Source organism: Oncorhynchus masou, chromosome 8 (genome assembly GCF_036934945.1).
Source record: "Oncorhynchus masou masou isolate Uvic2021 chromosome 8, UVic_Omas_1.1, whole genome shotgun sequence".
Lineage (NCBI taxonomy): Eukaryota > Metazoa > Chordata > Actinopteri > Salmoniformes > Salmonidae > Oncorhynchus > Oncorhynchus masou.
In genome coordinates, this window is record NC_088219.1 from 38,047,517 (window position 1) to 38,070,424 (window position 22,908).

The following is a 22,908-nucleotide window of genomic DNA, read 5'->3' on the forward strand; positions in this document are numbered from 1 at the left end:
GACCATCATGTTACACTACTACTGGACCATCATGTTACACTACTACTGGACCATCATGTTACTCTACTACTGGACCATCATGTTACTCTACTACTGGACCATCATGTTACTCTACTACTGGACCATCATGTTACACTACTACTACTACTACTGGACCATCATGTTACACTACTACTACTACTACTGGACCATCATGTTACACTACTACTACTACTACTGGACCATCATGTTACACTACTACTGGACCATAATGTTACACTACTGATGGACCATCATGTTACACTACTACTGGACCATCATGTTACACTACTACTGGACCATCATGTTACTCTACTACTGGACCATCATGTTACTCTACTACTGGACCATCATGTTACTCTACTACTACTACTACTGGACCATCATGTTACACTACTACTGGACCATCATGTTACTCTACTACTACTACTAATACTGGACCATCATGTTACTCTACTACTGGACCATCATGTTACTCTACTACTGTTAATACTGGACCATCATGTTACACTACTACTGGACCATCATGCTACTACTACTACTACTACTGGACCATCATGTTACTACTACTACTGGACCATCATGTTACTCTACTACTACTACTGGACCATCATGTTACACTACTACTGGACCATCATGTTACACTACTACTGGACCATCATGTTACTCTACTACTGGACCATCATGTTACTCTACTACTGCTAATACTGGACCATCATGTTACACTACTACTGTACCATCATGTTGCACAACTACTGGACCATCATGTTACACTACTACTGCTACTACTGGACCATCATGTTTAACTCTACTACTGGACCATCATGTTACACAACTACTGGACCATCATGTTACACTACTACTGCTACTACTGGACCATCATGTTACTCTACTACTACTACTACTACTGGACCATCATGTTACACTACTACTGGACCATCATGTTTCACTACTACTGGACCATCATGTTACTCTACTACTACTACTACTGGACCATCATGTTACTCTACTACTACTACTACTGGACCATCATGTTACACTACTACTGGACCATCATGTTACTCACTACTGCTAGTACTGGACCATCATGTTACACTACTACTGGACCATCATGTTACACTACTACTGGACCATCATGTTACTCTACTACTGGACCATCATGTTACTCTACTACTGCTAATACTGGACCATCATGTTACACTACTACTGGACCATCATGTTACACTACTACTGGACCATCATCCTACTCTACTACTACTACTACTGGACCATCATGTTACACTACTACTACTGGACCATCATGTTACTCTACTACTGGACCATCATGTTACACTACTACTGGACCATCATGTTACTCTACTACTACTACTGGACCATCATGTTACACTACTACTACTGGACCATCATGTTACTCTACTACTGGACCATCATGTTACACTACTACTACTACTACTGGACCATCATGTTACACTACTACTGCTACTACTGGACCACCATGTTACACTACTACTGGACCATCATGTTACACTACTACTACTACTACTACTACCACTACTGGACCATCATGTTACTCTACTACTGTTAATACAGGACCATCATGCTACTCTACTACTGGACCATCATGTTACACTACTACTGGACCATCATGTTACACTACTACTGGACCATCATGTTACACTACTATGGACCATCATGTTACTCTACTACTGGACCATCATGTTACTCTACTACTTGACCATCATGTTACACTACTACTGGACCATCATGTTACACTACTACTGGACCATCATGTTACTCTACTACTGCTAATACTGGACCATCATGTTACTCTACTACTGGACCATCATGTTACACTACTACTACTACTGGACCATCATGTTACTCTACTACTACTACTACTGGACCATCATGTTACTCTACTACTACTACTACTGGACCATCATGTTACTCTACTACTACTACTACTGGACCATCATGTTACACTACTACTGGACCATCATGTTACACTACTACTGGACCATCATGTTACACTACTACTACTACTACTGGACCATCATGTTACACTACTACTGGACCATCATGTTACACTACTACTACTACTGGACCATCATGTTACACTACTACTACTACTGGACCATCATGTTACTTACTACTACTACTACTGGACCATCATGTTACTCTACTACTACTACTACTGGACCATCATGTTACTCTACTACTGGACCATCATGTTACACTACTACTGGACCATCATGTTACACTACTACTGGACCATCATGTTACACTACTGATGGACCATCATGTTACACTACTACTGGACCATCATGTTACTCTACTACTGCTAATGCTGGACCATCATGTTACTCTACTACTGTTACTACTGGACCATCATGTTTCACTACTACTGGACCATCATGTTACTCTACTACTACTACTACTGGACCATCATGTTACTCTACTACTACTACTACTGGACCATCATGTTACTCTACTACTGGACCATCATGTTACACTACTACTGGACCATCATGTTACTCTACTACTGGACCATCATGTTACTCTACTACTGCTAATACTGGACCATCATGTTACACTACTACTGTACCATCATGTTGCACAACTACTGGACCATCATGTTACACTACTACTGCTACTACTGGACCATCATGTTTAACTCTACTACTGGACCATCATGTTACACAACTACTGGACCATCATGTTACACTACTACTGCTACTACTGGACCATCATGTTACTACTACTACTGCTACTACTGGACCATCATGTTACACTACTACTACTGGACCATCATGTTACACTACTACTACTGCTACTGGACCATCATGTTACACTACTACTGGACCATCATGTTAAACTACTACTGGACCATCATGTTACACTACTACTGCTACTACTGGACCATCATGTTACACTACTACTGCTACTACTGGACCATCATGTTACACTACTACTGGACCATCATGATACACTACTACTGGACCATCCGTGTTACACACTACTGGACCATCATGATACACTACTACTGGACCACCGTGTTACACAACTACTGGACCATCATGTTACACAACTACTGGACCATCATGTTACACTAATACTGCTACTACTGGACCATCATGTTACTCTACAACTGCTACTACTGGACCACCATGTTACACTACTACTGCTACTACTGGACCACCATGTTACACTACTACTGGACCATCATGTTACACTACTACTACTACTACTACTACTACTACTACTACTGGACCACCATGTTACACTACTACTACTGGACCATCATGTTACACTACTACTGGACCATCATGTTACTCTACTACTGGACCATCATGTTACTCTACTACTGCTACTACTGGACCATCATGTTACTCTACTACTGCTACTACTGGACCATCATGTTACACTACTACTGGACCATCATGTTACACTACTACTACTACTACTGGACCATCATGTTACTACTACTACTGGACCATCATGTTACTACTACTACTGTTAATACTGGACCATCATGTTACACTACTACTGGACCATCATGTTACACTACTACTACTACTAATACTGGACCATCATGTTACTACTACTACTGGACCATCATGTTACTCTACTACTGCAACTACTGGACCATCATGTTACACTACTACTGTACCATCATGTTGCACAACTACTACTACCATCATGTTGCACAACTACTGGACCATCATGTTACTACTACTGCTACTACTGGACCATCATGTTACACTACTACTGTACCATCATGTTGCACTACTACTGGACCATCATGTTACACTACTACTGCTACTACTGGACCATCATGTTACACTACTACTGTACCATCATGTTACACTACTACTGGACCATCATGTTACACTACTACTGGACTACTGGACCATCATGTTACTCTACTACTACTACTACTACTGGACCATCATGTTACACTACTACTGGACCATCATGTTACACTACTGATGGACCATCATGTTACACTACTACTGGACCATCATGTTACACTACTACTGGACCATCATGTTACTCTACTACTGGACCATCATGTTACTCTACTACTGCTACTACTGGACCATCATGTTACACTACTACTGGACCATCATGTTACACTACTACTGGACCATCATGTTACACTACTACTGGACCATCATGTTACACTACTACTGGACCATCATGTTACTCTACTACTGGACCATCATGTTACTCTACTACTGGACCATCATGTTACTCTACTACTGTTAATACAGGACCATCATGCTACTCTACTACTGGACCATCATGTTACTCTACTACTGGACCATCATGTTACTCTACTACTGGACCATCATGTTACTCTACTACTGGACCATCATGTTACACTACTACTACTACTACTGGACCATCATGTTACACTACTACTGGACCATCATGTTACTCTACTACTACTACTACTGGACCACCATGTTACTCTACTACTACTACTACTGGACCATCATGTTACACTACTACTACTACTACTGTTAATACAGGACCATCATGCTACTCTACTACTACTACTACTACTGGACCATCATGTTACACTACTACTACTACTACTGGACCATCATGTTACACTACTACTGTTAATACTAGGACCATCATGTTACACTACTACTGGACCATCATGTTACACTACTACTACTGGACCATCATGTTTCACTACTACTGGACCATCATGTTACTCTACTACTACTACTACTGGACCATCATGTTACTCTACTACTGGACCATCATGTTACACTACTACTGGACCATCATGTTACACTACTACTGGACCATCATGTTACACTACTACTGGACCATCATGTTACACTACTACTGGACCATCATGTTACACTACTACTGGACCATCATGTTACACTACTACTACTACTGGACCATCATGTTACACTACTACTACTACTGGACTATCATGAGGCCTCACCTCCTGGCTACACTAGTGACCATATCCCACTACATCCCATGTTACAACGGAGGTGTTGCTAACATTTACGATAGCAAATTTCAATGTTACACTAAAAAAAATGGACCATCATTTGAGCTTCTAGTCATGAAATCTACTACTAGCCTACTCAATCACTTTTTATAGCTACTACTTACTGGCCATCATGTTACACTACTACTGCTACTACTGGACCATCATGTTACACTACTACTGTAGTCATAGCAGATACTATTCTAATCTTTGGTGACTTTAATACTACTGGAAAAGTCCACAGACCCACTACTGCTAAGGCTACTGGACCATCATGACTCACTGGGTTTTGTCCAACATGTCTACTGGACCCACTCACTGTTACACATACGCTGGACTAGTTTTGTCCCATGGAATAAATGTTGTGGATCTTAATGTTTTTCCTCATAATCCAGGACTATCGGACCACCATTTTACACTACTATTGCAACAAATACTGCTCAGACCAACAAGGAACATCAAAAGTCGTGCTATAAATTCACAGACAACACAAAGATTCCTTGATGTCCTTCCAGATTTACCCTCTGTCTACCCAATGACACCAGAGGACAAAAATCATGTTAACTACCTAACTGAGGAACTCAATTTAACCTACTACCCTAGATGCAGTTGCACTACCCTAAAAACTAAAAACATTTCTCATAAGAAACTAGCTCCCTGGACACATGAAAATACTAGCTCTGAAGCAAGCTTCCAGAAAATTGGAACGGAAATGGCGCCACACTAACTGGAAGTCTTCCGTCTAGCTGGACCATCATGACAGTACTACTGCAGTACTGGAAGAGCCCTTACTGCTGCTCGATCATCCTACTTTTACTAACTTACACTACTGACTACTGACCATCATAAGAACAATACAAAATTCCTACTTGATACGGTCGCAAAGCTAACTAAAAAGCAGCATTCCCCATGAGAGGATGACTTTCACTTTAGCACTGATAAATTCATGAACTTCTTTGAGGAAAAAATTATGATTATTACAAATTACAGACTCCTCCTTAAATCTGCGTATTCCTTCAAAGCTCAGTTGTCCTGAGTCTGCACAACTCATGTTGGACCTAGGATCAAGAGAGACGCATCAAGTGTTTTAGTACTATATCTCTTGACACAATGATGAAAATAATCATGGCCTCTAAACTACAAGCTGCTTACTGGACCATATTCCAACTAAACTACTGAAAGAGCTGTTCCTGTGCTTGGCCCTCCTATGTTGAACATAATAAACGGCTCTCTATCCACCGGATGTGTACCAAACTCACTAAAAGTTACAGTAATAAAGCCTCTCTTGAAAAAGCCAAACTGGACCATCAAATATAAAAAACTATCGGACCTATATCGAATCTTCCATTCCTCTCAAAAATCTTAGAAAAGGCTGTTACTCAGCAACTCACTGCCTTCCTGAAGACAAACAATGTATATGAAACTGCTTCTCTGGTTTTAGACCCCATCATAGCACTGAGACGGCACTTGTGAAGGTGGTAAATGACATTTTAATGGCATCGGACCGAGGCTCTGCATCTGTCCATCATGTCCTAGACCTTAGTGCTGCTTTTGATACCATCGATCACCACATTCTTTTGGAGAGATTGGAAACCATCATTGGTTACACTACAAGTTCTGGCCTGGTTTAGATCTTATCTACTCGGAAAGATATCAGTTTGTCTCTGTGGATGGTTTGTCCTCTGACAAATCAACTGTAAATTTCTACCTCAAGGTTCCGTACTAGGACCGCTGTTGTTTTCACTATATATTTTACCTCTTGGGGATGTTATTGGACCATAATGTTAACTTTCACTGCTATGCTGATACACAGCATGTACATTTCAATGAAACATGGTGAAGCCCCAAAATTGCCTCGCTAGAAGCATGTGTTTCAGACATAAGGAAGTGGATGGCAGCAAACTTTCTACTTTTACTACTGGATAAAACAGAGATGCTTGTTCTAGGTCCCAAGAAACAAAGAGATCTTCTGTTGAATCTGACAATTAATCTTAATGGTTGTACAGTCATCTCAAATAAAACTGTGACTGGACCATCATGTTACTCTGGACCCTGATCTCCATCTTTTGAAGAACATATCAAGACCATTTCATGGACAGCTTTTTTCCATCTACTAACATTGCAAAAATCAGAAACTTTCTGTCCAAAAATGATACACTAAAACTAATCCATGCTTTTGTCACTTCTAGGTTAGACTACTGGACAATGCACTTTCCGATACACGGATAAAGCACTAAATAAACTTCAGTTAGTGCTAAATACGGCTGCTACTGACTAGAACCAAAATTTGATCATATTACTCCAGTGCTAGCCTCCCTACACTGGCTTCCTGTCAAAGCAAGGGCTGATTTCAAGGTTTTACTGCTAACCTACTGGACATTGCATGGGCTTGCTCCTACCTATCTCTCTGATTTGGTCTGCCGACATACCTCATGTTACGCTACGGTCACAAGACGACCATCCTAATTGTCCCTAGATGTTACACTACTACTTCTAAGCAAACAGCTGGAGGCATCTTTCTCCTATAGAGCTCCATTTTATGGAACCATCATGTTACCCATGTCAGAGACGCAAACTACGGTCCATCATTTAAGTCTTTACTGAAGACTCATCATGTTCAGTGGGTCATATGATTGAGTGTAGTCTGGACCAGGAGTGGGAAGGTAACACTAGGCTCTGGAGCAACTGAACCACCATTTACTGTACTCTGCCTGGCTGGACCACCATGTTAAACCACTGGGACCTCTGCCTCTAACCCTATTACAGGGGCTGAGTCACTGGCTTGCTGGGGCTCTCTCATGCCGTCCCTGAGGGGGTGCGTCACCTAGTGGGTTGATTCACTGATGTGGTCATCCATCATGTTACGCTACTTGGGTTGTGCCGTGGCTACTGGACCATCTTTACTATACTAGCTTTGTCTCAGGATGGTAAGTTGGTGGTTGAAGATATCCATCCAGTGGTGTGGGGGCTGTGCTTTGGCATAGTGGGTGGGGTTACCTTCCTGTTTGGCCCTGTCCGGGACCATCATGTTACCACTAGTGTACTCCTGGACCATCCTGTCTCAGCCTTCAGTATTTATGCTGCAGTAGTTTATGTGGACTGGGGTCATGTTATATCTGGACTACTTCTCCTGTCCATCGGTGTCCTGTTGAATCTAAGTGTGCGTTCTCTAATTCATCCTTCTCTCTACTCGGAGGACCTGAGCCCTAGGACCATGCCCCAGGACTACCTGACATGATGACTACTTGCTGTCCCCAGTCCACCTGGCCGTGCTGCTGCTCCAGTTTCAACTGAACTGGACCCTAGGACCATGCCCCAGGACTACTTGACATGATGACCATCATGTCCCACTCCACCTGGCCGTGCTACTGCTCCAGTTTCAACTGTTCTGCCTTATTATTGGACCATCATGTTACCATGCTGGTCATTTATGAACATTTGAACATCTTGGCCATCTGTTATAATCTCTACTACCGGCACAGCCAGAAGACTACTGGCCACCCCACATACCTGGTTCCATCAGGTTTCTTCCTACTTTTGGCTTTTCTAGGGAGTTTTTCCTAGCCACCGTGCTTCTACACCTCATTGCTTGCTGTTTGGGGTTTTAGGCTGGGTTTCTGTACAGCACTTTGAGATATCATGATTACACTACTATAAATACTACTTGATTTGATTTGATTTGATTTACTGGATCATCATGTTACTCTACTACTACTACTACTGGACCATCATGTTACTCTACTACTACTACTACTGGACCATCATGTTACACTACTGCTGGACCATCATGTTACACTACTACTGGACAATCATGTTACTACTACTACTGGACCATCATGTTACACTACTACTGGACCATCATGTTACTCTACTACTACTACTACTGGACCACCATGTTACTCTACTACTACTACTACTGGACCATCATGTTACACTACTACTACTACTACTGTTAATACAGGACCATCATGCTACTCTACTACTACTACTACTACTGGACCATCATGTTACACTACTACTGGACCATCATGTTACACTACTACTGGACCATCATGTTACACTACTACTGGACCATCATGTTACTCTACTACTGGACCATCATGTTACTCTACTACTGCTAATACTGGACCATCATGTTACACTACTACTGTTACTACTGGACCATCATGTTACACTACTACTGGACCATCATGTTACTCTACTACTACTACTACTGGACCATCATGTTACTCTACTACTGTTAATACAGGACCATCATGTTACACTACTACTGGACCATCATGTTACACTACTACTGGACCATCATGTTACTCTACTACTGGACCATCATGTTACTCTACTACTGCTAATACTGGACCATCATGTTACACTACTACTGTACCATCATGTTGCACAACTACTGGACCATCATGTTACACTACTACTGCTACTACTGGACCATCATGTTTAACTCTACTACTGGACCATCATGTTACACAACTACTGGACCATCATGTTACACTACTACTGCTACTACTGGACCATCATGTTACTCTACTACTGCTACTACTGGACCACCATGTTACACTACTACTACTGGACCATCATGTTACACTACTACTGCTGCTACTGGACCATCATGTTACACTACTACTGGACCATCATGTTAAACTACTACTGCTACTACTGGACCATCATGTTACACTACTACTGCTACTACTGGACCATCATGTTACACTACTACTGCTACTACTGGACCATCATGTTACACTACTACTGGACCATCATGATACACTACTACTGGACCACCGTGTTACACAACTACTGGACCATCATGTTACACAACTACTGGACCATCATGTTACACAACTACTGGACCATCATGTTACACAACTACTGGACCATCATGTTACACTAATACTGCTACTACTGGACCATCATGTTACTCTACAACTGCTACTACTGGACCACCATGTTACACTACTACTGCTACTACTGGACCACCATGTTACACTACTACTGGACCATCATGTTACACTACTACTACTACTACTACTACTACTACTGGACCACCATGTTACACTACTACTACTGGACCATCATGTTACACTACTACTGGACCATCATGTTACACTACTACTACTACTACTACTACTGGACCACCATGTTACACTACTACTACTGGACCATCATGTTACACTACTACTGGACCATCATGTTACACTACTACTGCTACTACTGGACCATCATGTTACACTACTACTGCTACTACTACTACTGGACCATCATGTTACACTACTACTGGACCATCATGTTACACTACTACTACTGGACCATCATGTTACACTACTACTACTGGACCATCATGTTACACTACTACTGGACCATCATGTTACACTACTACTGCTACTACTGGACCATCATGTTACACCACTACTACTGGACCATCATGTTACACTACTACTACTGGACCATCATGTTACACTACTACTGGACCATCATGTTACACTACTACTACTGGACCATCATGTTACACTACTACTACTGGACCATCATGTTACACTACTACTACTGGACCATCATGTTACACTACTACTACTGGACCATCATGTTACACTACTACTGCTACTACTGGACCATCATGTTACACTACCACTGCTACTACTGGACCATCATGTTACACCACTACTACTGGACCATCATGTTACACTACTACTACTGGACCATCATGTTACACTACTACTGCTACTACTGGACCATCAGGTTACACTACTACTACTACTACTACTACTACCACTACTACTACTACTGGACCATCATGTTACACTACTACTGGACCATCATGTTACACTACTACTACTGGACCATCATGTTACGCTACTACTACTGGACCATCATGTTACGCTACTACTACTGGACCATCATGTTACACTACTACTGCTACTACTGGACCATCATGCTACTACTACTACTGCTACCATTGGACAATCATGTTACACTACTACTGGACCACCATGTTACACTACTACTGGACCATCATGTTACACTACTACTACTACTACTACTGGACCATCATGTTACACTACTACCGCTACTACTGGACCATCATGTTACACTACTACTGGACCATCATGTTACACTACTACTGGACCATCATGTTACACTACTACTACTACTGGACCATCATGTTACACTACTACTGCTACTACTGGACCATCATGTTACACTACTACTGCTACTACTACTACTGGACAATCATGATACACTACTACTGGACCATCATGTTACACTACTACTACTACTGGACCATCATGTTACACTACTACTGCTACTACTGGACCATCATGTTACACTACTACTGCTACTACTGGACCATCATGTTACACTACTACTGCTACTACTACTACTGGACCATCATGTTACACTACTACTGGACCATCATGTTACACTACTACTACTGGACCATCATGATACACTACTACTGCTACTACTGGACCATCATGTTACACTACTACTACTACTGGACAATCATGATACACTACTACTGCTACTACTGGACCACCATGTTACACTACTACTACTACTGCTACTACTGGACCATCATGTTACACTACCACTGGACCATCATGTTACACTACTACTACTACTACTACTGGACCATCATGTTACACTACTACTACTACTGGACAATCATGTTACACTACTACTGCTACTACTGGACCATCATGTTACACTACCAATGGACCATCATGTTACACTACTACTACTACTACTACTGGACCATCATGTTACACTAGTACTGCTACTACTGGACCGTCATGTTACACTACTACTGCTACTACTGGACCATCATGTTAAACTACTACTGGACCATCATGTTACACTACTACTACTGGACCATCATGTTACACTACTACTACTGGACCATCATGTTACTCTACTACTGCTACTACTGGACCACCATGTTAAACTACTACTGGACCATCATGTTACACTACTACTACTACTACTACTGGACCATCATGTTACACTATTACTGCTACTACTGGACCATCATGTTACTCTACTACTGCTACTACTGGACCATCATGTTACTCTACTACTGCTACTACTGGACCATCATGTTACACAACTACTGGACCATCATGTTACTCTACTCCTGGACCATCATGTTACACAACTACTGCTACTACTGGACCATCATGTTACTCTACTACTGCTACCATTGGACAATCATGTTACACTACTACTGGACCATCATTTTACACTACTACTGGACCATCATGTTACACTACTACTGGACCATCATGTTACTCTACTACTAATACTACTACTGGACCATCATGTTACACTACTACTACTGGACCATCATGTTACACTACTACTACTGGACCATCATGTTACACTACTACTGCTACTACTGGACCATCATGTTACTCTACTACTGCTACCATTGGACAATCATGTTACACTACTACTGGACCATCATGTTACACTACTACTGCTACTACTGGACCATCAAGTTACACTACTACTGCTACTACTGGACCATCATGTTACACTACTACTGCTACTACTGGACCATCATGTTACACTACTACTGCTACTACTGGACCATCATGTTACACTACTACTGCTACTACTGGACCACCATGTTACACTACTACTGCTACTACTGGACCACCATGTTACACTACTACTGGACCACCATGTTACACTACTACTGCTACTACTGGACCACCATGTTACACTACTACTGGACCACCATGTTACACTACTACTGGACCACCATGTTACACTACTACTGCTACTACTGGACCACCATGTTACACTACTACTGGACCACCATGTTACACTACTACTGGACCACCATGTTACACTACTACTGCTACTACTGGACCACCATGTTACACTACTACTGGACCATCATGTTACACTACTACTGGACCATCATTTTACACTGCTACTACTACAGGACCATCATGTTACACTACTACTGGACCATCATGTTACACTACTACTGCTACTACTGGACCACCATGTTACAGTACTACTGCTACTACTGGACCACCATGTTACACTACTACTGCTACTACTGGACCATCATGTTACACTACTACTGCTACTACTGGACCATCATGTTACACTACTACTGGACCATCATGTTACACTACTACTACTGCTACTGGACCATCATGTTACACTACTACTACTAATACTACTACTAATGGACCATCATGTTACACTACTACTACTGGACCATCATGTTACACTACTACTACTGGACCATCATGTTACACTACTACTGGACCATCATGTTACACTACTACTACTGGACCCTCATGTTACACTACTACTACTACTACTCGACCATCATGTTACACTACTACTGGACCATCATGTTACACTACTACTGGACCATCATGTTACAGTACTACTGCTACTACTGGACCACCATGTTACACTACTACTGCTACTACTGGACCATTATGTTACACTACTACTACTGGATCATCATGTTACACTACTACTGCTACTACTGGACCATCATGTTAAACTACTACTGGACCACCATGTTACACTACTACTGCTACTACTGGACCATCATGTTACACTACTACTGGACCATCATGTTACACTACTACTGGACCATCATGTTACACTACTACTACTGGACCATCATGTTACACTACTACTACTGGACCATCATGTTACACTACTACTACTGGACCATTATGTTACACTACTACTACTGGACCATCATGTTACACTACTACTGCTACTACTGGACCATCATGTTACGCTACTACTACTGGACTATCATGTTACACTACTACTGCTACTACTACTGGACCATCATGTTACACTACTACTGGACCATCATGTTACACTACTACTACTACTGGACCATCATGTTACACTACTACTACTACTACTACTACTACTACTACTACTGGACCATCATGTTACACTACTACTACTGGACCATTATGTTACACTACTACTACTGGACCATCATGTTACACTACTACTGCTACTACTGGACCATCATGTTACGCTACTACTACTGGACTATCATGTTACACTACTACTGCTACTACTGGACCATCATGCTATTCTACTACTGCTACCATTGGACAATCATGTTACACTACTACTGGACCACCATGTTACACTACTACTGGACCATCATGTTACACTACTACTACTACTACTACTGGACCATCATGTTACACTACTACTGCTACTACTGGACCATTATGTTACACTACTACTGGACCATCATGTTACACTAGTACTGGACCATCATGTTACACTACTACTACTACTACTGGACCATCATGTTACACTACTACCGCCATACTACTGGACCATCATGTTACACTACTACTACTGGACCATCATGTTACACTACTACTGCTACTACTGGACCATCATGTTACACTACTACTGCTACTACTACTACTGGACAATCATGATACACTACTACTGGACCATCATGTTACACTACTACTACTGGACCATCATGTTACACTACTACTGCTACTACTGGACCATCATGTTACACTACTACTGCTACTACTGGACCATCATGTTACACTACTACTGCTACTACTACTACTGGACCATCCTGATACACTACTACTGGACCATCATGTTACACTACTACTACTGGACCATCATGTTACACTACTACTGCTACTACTGGACCATCATGTTACACTACTACTGCTACTGGACAATCATGATACACTACTACTGCTACTACTGGACCACCATGTTACACTACTACTACTACTGCTACTACTGGACCATCATGTTACACTACCACTGGACCATCATGTTACACTACTACTACTACTACTACTACTGGACAATCATGATACACTACTACTGGACCATCATGTTACACTACTACTACTACTGGACAATCATGATACACTACTACTGCTACTACTGGACCACCATGTTACACTACTACTACTACTGCTACTACTGGACCATCATGTTACACTACCAATGGACCATCATGTTACACTACTACTACTACTACTACTGGACCATCATGTTACACTAGTACTGCTACTACTGGACCGTCATGTTACACTACTACTGCTACTACTGGACCATCATGTTAAACTACTACTGGACCATCATGTTACACTACTACGACTACTACTACTGGACAATCATGTTACACTACTACTGCTACTACTGGACCATCATGTTACTCTACTACTGCTACTACTGGACCACCATGTTAAACTACTACTGGACCATCATGTTACACTACTACTACTACTACTACTACTGGACCATCATGTTACACTATTACTGCTACTACTGGACCATCATGTTACTCTACTACTGCTACTACTGGACCATCATGTTACTCTACTACTGCTACTACTGGACCATCATGTTACACAACTACTGGACCATCATGTTACTCTACTACTGGACCATCATGTTACTCTACTCCTGGACCATCATGTTACACAACTACTGCTACTACTGGACCATCATGTTACTCTACTACTGCTACCATTGGACAATCATGTTACACTACTACTGGACCATCATTTTACACTACTACTGGACCATCATGTTACACTACTACTGGACCATCATGTTTCTCTACTACTAATACTACTACTGGACCATCATGTTACACTACTACTACTGGACCATCATGTTACACTACTACTGCTACTACTGGACCATCATGTTACACTACTACTGCTACTACTGGACCATCATGTTACACTACTACTGGACCATCATGTTACACTACTACTACTACTGGACCATCATGTTACACTACTACTGCTACTACTGGACCATCATGTTACACTACTACTGCTACTACTGGACCATCATGTTACACTACTACTGCTACTACTGGACCATCATGTTACACTACTACTGCTACTACTGGACCATCATGTTACACTACTACTGCTACTACTGGACCATCATCTACACTACTACTGGACCACATGTTACACTACTGCTACTACTGGACCACCTATGTTACACTACTACTGGACCACCATGTTACACTACTACTGGACCACCATGTTACACTACTACTGCTACTACTGGACCATCATGTTACACTACTACTGGACCATCATTTTACACTACTACTGCTACTACTGGACCACCATGTTACACTACTACTGCTACTACTGGACCACCATGTTACACTACTACTGGACCACCATGTTACACTACTACTGCTACTACTGGACCACCATGTTACACTACTACTGGACCACCATGTTACACTACTACTGGACCATCATTTTACACTGCTACTACTACAGGACCATCATGTTACACTACTACTGGACCATCATGTTACACTACTACTGCTACTACTGGACCATCATGTTACACTACTACTGCTACTACTGGACCATCATGTTACACTACTACTGCTACTACTGGACCATCATGTTACACTACTACTGCTACTACTGGACCATCATCTTACACTACTACTTGACCATCATTTTACACTGCTACTACTACAGGACAATCATGTTACACTACTACTGCTACTACTGGACCATCATGTTACACTACTACTGCTACTACTGGACCATCATGTTACACTACTACTACTGGACCATCATGTTACTCTACTACTGGACCATCATGTTACACTACTACTACTGGACCATCATGTTACACTACTACTACTACTACTGGACCATCATGTTACACTACTACTGGACCATCATGTTACACTACTACTGGACCATCATGTTACAGTACTACTGCTACTACTGGACCACCATGTTACACTACTACTGCTACTACTGGACCATTATGTTACACTACTACTACTGGATCATCATGTTACACTACTACTGCTACTACTGGACCATCATGTTAAACTACTACTGGACCACCATGTTACACTACTACTGCTACTACTGGACCATCATGTTACACTACTACTACTGGACCATCATGTTACACTACTACTACTGGACCATCATGTTACACTACTACTACTGGACCATCATGTTACACTACTACTACTGGACCATCATGTTACTCTACTACTGGACCATCATGCTACTCTACTACTACTACTACTGGACCATCATGTTACACTACTACTACTGGACCATCATGTTACTCTACTACTGGACCATCATGCTACTCTACTACTACTACTACTGGACCATCATGTTACACTACTACTGGACCATCATGTTACACTACTACTGCTACTACTGGACCATCATGCTACTCTACTACTACTACTACTGGACCATCATGTTACACTACTACTGGACCATCATGTTACACTACTACTGGACCATCATGTTACACTACTACTGGACCATCATGTTACTCTACTACTACTACTACTGGACCACCATGTTACTCTACTACTACTACTACTGGACCATCATGTTACTCTACTACTACTACTACTACTGGACCATCATGTTACACTACTACTGGACCATCATGTTACACTACTACTGGACCATCATGTTACACTACTGCTGGACCATCATGTTACACTACTACTGGACCATCATGTTACACTACTACTACTACTGGACCATCATGTTACTCTACTACTACTACTACTGGACCATCATGTTACACTACTAATGGACCATCATGTTACACTACTACTGCTACTACTGGACCATCATGTTACACTACTACTGCTACTACTGGACCATCATGTTACTCTACTACTGCTACTACTCCTGGACAATCACGTTACACTACTACTGCTACTACTGGACCATCATGTTACTCTACTACTGTTACCATTGGACAATCATGTTACACTACTACTACTACTACTGGACCATCATGTTACACCACTACTACTACTACTACTCCTGGACCATCATGTTACACTACTACTGCTACTACTGGACCATCATGTTACTCTACTACTGTTACCATTGGACAATCATGTTACACTACTACTACTGGACCATCATGTTACACTACTACTGGACCATCATGTTACACCACTACTACTGGACCATCATGATGTTACACTACTACTGGACCATCATGTTACACTACTACTACTACTCCTAGACCTTCATGTTACACTACTACTGTGTAGCCATCATGGTTAGAGCATTGGACTGGTACCCAAAAGGTTGCAAGTTCAAACTCCCGAGCTGACAAGGTTACAAAATCTGTCTACTCTGCCCCTGAACACGCAGTTAACCCACTGTTCCTACTGCCGTCATTGAAAATTAGAATTTGTTCTTAAATGACTTGCCTAGTAAAATAAAGGTAAATAAAATACACTACTACTGGACCATCATGTTACTATACTACTGGACCATCATGTTATGCTACTACTGGACCATCATGTTACACTACTACTACTGGACCATCATGTTACACTACTGCTACTACTGGACCATCATGTTAAACTACTACTGGACTATCATGTTACACTACTACTACTGGACCATCATGTTACACTACTACTGGACCATCATGTTACACCACTACTACTGGACCATCATGTTACACTACTACTACTGGAACATCATGTTACACTACTACTACTACTCCTGGACCATCATGTTACACTACTACTGCTACTACTGGACCATCATGTTACACTACTACTGGACCATCATGTTACACTACTACTGCTGCTATTGGACCATCATGTTACTCTACTACTGCTACTACTGGACCATCATGTTACTCTACTACTGCTACTACTGGACCACCATGTTACTCTACTACTGGACCATCATGTTACACTCCTACTGCTACTACTGGACCATCATGTTACACTACTACTACTGGACCATCATGTTACTCTACTACTGCTACTACTGGACCATCATGTTACACTACTACTGCTTCTACTGGACCATCATGTTACACTACTACTACTACTACTGGACCATCATGTTACACTACTACTACTACTACTGGACCATCATGTTACACTACTACTACTACTGGACCACCATGTTACACTACTACTGCTACTACTGGACCATCATGTTACACAACTACTGGACCATCATGTTACACTACTACTGCTGCTACTGGACCATCATGTTACACTACTACTGCTACTACTGGACCATCATGTTACACTACTACTGGACCATCATGTTACACTACTACTACTACTGGACCATCATGTTACACTACTACTGGACCATCATGTTACTCTACTACTACTACTACTGGACCATCATGTTACACTACTACTACTACTGGACCATCATGTTACACTACTACTACTACTGGACCATCATGTTACACTACTACTGCTACTACTGGACCATCATGTTACACTACTACTGGACCATCATGTTACACTACTACTGGACCATCATGTTACTCTACTACTACTACTGGACCATCATGTTACTCTACTACTACTACTACTGGACCATCATGTTACACTACTACTGCTACTACTGGACCATCATGTTACACTACTACTGGACCATCATGTTACACTACTACTACTACTGGACCATCATGTTACACTACTACTACTACTACTGGACCATCATGTTACACTACTACTACTGGACCATCATGTTACACTACTACTACTGGACCACCATGTTACACTACTACTACTACTGGACCATCATGTTACACTACTACTGGACCATCATGTTACACTACTACTGGACCATCATGTTACTCTACTACTGGACCATCATGTTACACTACTACTGGACCATCATGTTACACTACTACTGGACCATCATGCCAGTGGACAGTAGTGAAGGAAGTTCAGGTTCATGTGTTTTATGGCGTGTTTTATGGTGTGTACACATATGGAAAGCATAGTGTGGCTTTAGGAATTTTTAATTCCTAAGCTGTCTGTCTGGCACATCACTATCTCCTTTGTGCCTGGAACTCTGCATCCTTGAGTGTGAAGACACTACACGCTTCACACATTGTAGCAATGTTGTGTGTGTTTTGTCCCAGTGCAGCTGTGTGTTCCTGTGTGTATGTTAGACTGTTTGAGGACTTGGTATTCTTTCCTTTTGGGATTGAGGGTGGGGAAAGGCTGGACAGCTTCCACTTTTTATTCACATGTGATGTTTTGGGAAAATACTGCTCTGTACTTACTGTTCAATACTCTATACAGTCTGATAATATCAGTCCCAAGTCATTATCATGTGTTGGTCTGAAACCCCTCTTGTTTTAAGAGCTGGAGGCGATTGAGAGATCAAACTCAGGGTTAGGTTCCAAATTGACACGTTCAAACTCCGGGTTAGGATCTAGTTTGCCAATCCAACTCACGGTTAGCTTTCAGTTGGCCATCTACCAGTGGCTGACTAAGCTTTTAAATGGCTCTGAGAATTTAGCACCATCTGTGGGATTTCTATTTGAAATGATGCCCATGGTATATTAATACAGTTTTTCCAGATGAAAACTATGAAACCTTCCGTGTAAGGGCCCAGTGACATAACATTATGTACGTATTTGCAGTGAATAGTCAGTCTTCTTTCTAGAGCCATCCTTGTATGACTGTTTTATTATAACAGTTAAGTTTATCAAGAAACACTCGTCCGTAAGCATCTCCTCTCCCCTGCACCTCCTCTGAAGTTATTACTGTGAATGTATTTTCACTTTCAGTCAACTTACTTATTCAAATATAATTGTTAAATATATGAAGTAACTAACCGCTGTCTCAGTTAATACTTTCAGTCGGTACATTTGAAATAAACCAAGTAACTAACCCCCAAGTGTCTGTCTGTTCTCTCCAGGCAGAGTTTCAGACATACCAGACTGTTCGCTAATGCCCTGTCATAGAAAACACTGCTAGTATAACTCTGTACTCCAACTCCTTACAGCAGCTGTTAATGTAACGCCCCCTCTCTCTGCTCCATTAGGGAACAGCACATTAAAAACAAATTCATCTCCTATTCATTCAGCTCCCTCACACACCCCGAGACAGCTTAGTATTGTATTTCGCCCCCTAGTGGTATCAGGAGAACACTGACAGTCAGGAAATCTGCACTGCAGCCTTACGGCAGGGCAGGCAGAGGTGGCCAATCTTCTCCACCAAGGGCCCTGTGGGTCAATGGTTTTGCTCCAGCCCTGCAGTAGAACACCGGATTCAACTGATCAAGTCCTTACTGGAGACTTTGATTGGTGGATTAATTGAATCGACATTCTGCATTCCTTGAAATTGTAAGTTTAACCTTATAACCCTATGGATCCCTCTCTAACCCCAGGTGGATAGGAGACAGAAGGAGGGATAACGTAATGTGACAGAGAGGACATTGGGGTTTGGCTGTGGCTGGACCAAAGACGTTCTAGAGAAAGCCACTCAGGAGGACATGAGCGGCTCCCGAGTGGCGCAGTGGTCTAAGGCACTGCAACTCAGTGCAAGAGGCGTCACTGGTTCAAATCTAGGCTGTATCACATCCAGCCGTGATTGGGAGTCCCATAGGGAGGTGCACAATTGGCCCAGAGTTGGCTGGGGTAGTCTGTCTTTGTAAGTAAGAATTTGTTCTGAACTGACTTGCTTAGTTACATAAAAGGTCAAATTAAATGTTGCTATTTTTTTTTTAATGAACAATGCAGGCCTCAAGTTACTCGACTGCAAACCCCTTCAACTGGCTGGCATCAACCTCAGAGCTACCAGGATCTCCTACACAGGTGTGTGTGTGTGTTAGCTTACAACTGTTTAAGAGTACATGTGTAGCATGTACAGCGTAACTGACTGCGTGTGTTTCAGGCGAGTTGGGCTGGGAGCTGTATCTACCCCCAAAGGACATGGCAGCGGTGTACCATGCTATCATGGAAGCAGGACAGGATGAGGGCATCGACAAATTTGGTACCTACGCCATGTCATCACTACGACTGGAGAAGGGCTTTGAAGGCTGGGGTGCAGAGGTACACACACACACACACACACTCTCACGCGGTATGGATTGACAGGTTGTTGTTTTTTATCAGATGAACTTTGACACCAACCCTCTGGAAGCTGGTCTGGACTACTTCATCAATCTCAACAAGGTAGACATTGTTACTAGCTACTGCTCTCTCACCAGTCAGCCACTGTCTGTGGGTTCAAGTAGAGGTGTTCATATTCAAACCAGGTGGGTTATGTTTAGATGTTGTGGCCATGTAGCCAGTATCCTAATTCTCCTACACACCTGTATTCTTTAATAAATGCTATGTTTAAATACAGTACACACACATACATCACTCTCCCTGTCTCCAGCCTGCAGAATTCATCGGTAAGACAGCACTGCAGGAGATCAAAGCTAAAGGTCTGAAGAGGAAGCTGTCTCAACGGCAAGGAGAGCTGTGTGTGCGCCCGGCGGTAAAGAGGCAACACAACAGAGGCTTTCACTTACACCAACAGTGTTACCAACAATGTAGATTATGTAATGCATTATAGATGTTCCACAATGTGTTTTTTTTTAATGCGTAATATGTATTGTCAATAATTGTATCATTGTGGAGTGACACTTTAATAATTGTTTCTAAACTCTACACCACACAGCATTTTCCTACAGTACCTGCAACCATCCTATAGAAAAGCATATAGCTTATTGCCCTGTTCTCTCTCCTAGGTGGTTGGCAACACTACATCTACTACAGGGACCTACAGCTACACCACCCAGAGGAGTCTGGCATTTGCCTATCTGCCAGTGGAGCTGTGTCCTGTGGGGCAGAGGGTGGAGGTGACGATGTTGGGGAGGACATACCCTGCCATGGTAGTCTAGGAGCCACTGGTCCTCACTTAACCCACCAAGAACCGGCTGCAGAAGAAGGTTAAGATTAAGGCCTACACGGGGGGGGGGGTTCTAAGCATACCCAGCTTAGAACCAGAGTATCCAGACCTGGATCCAGATAGGATCTTTTGTTTTTTCAAGTAT

The 22,908-nt window shown here is 42.0% G+C and overlaps 1 pseudogene; it reads left to right on the forward strand.

Annotated features, from left to right (window-relative positions):
* Positions 1–22,908, forward strand: part of LOC135543814 (dimethylglycine dehydrogenase, mitochondrial-like) — a 53,768-nt pseudogene that overhangs the window by 26,050 nt on the left and 4,810 nt on the right.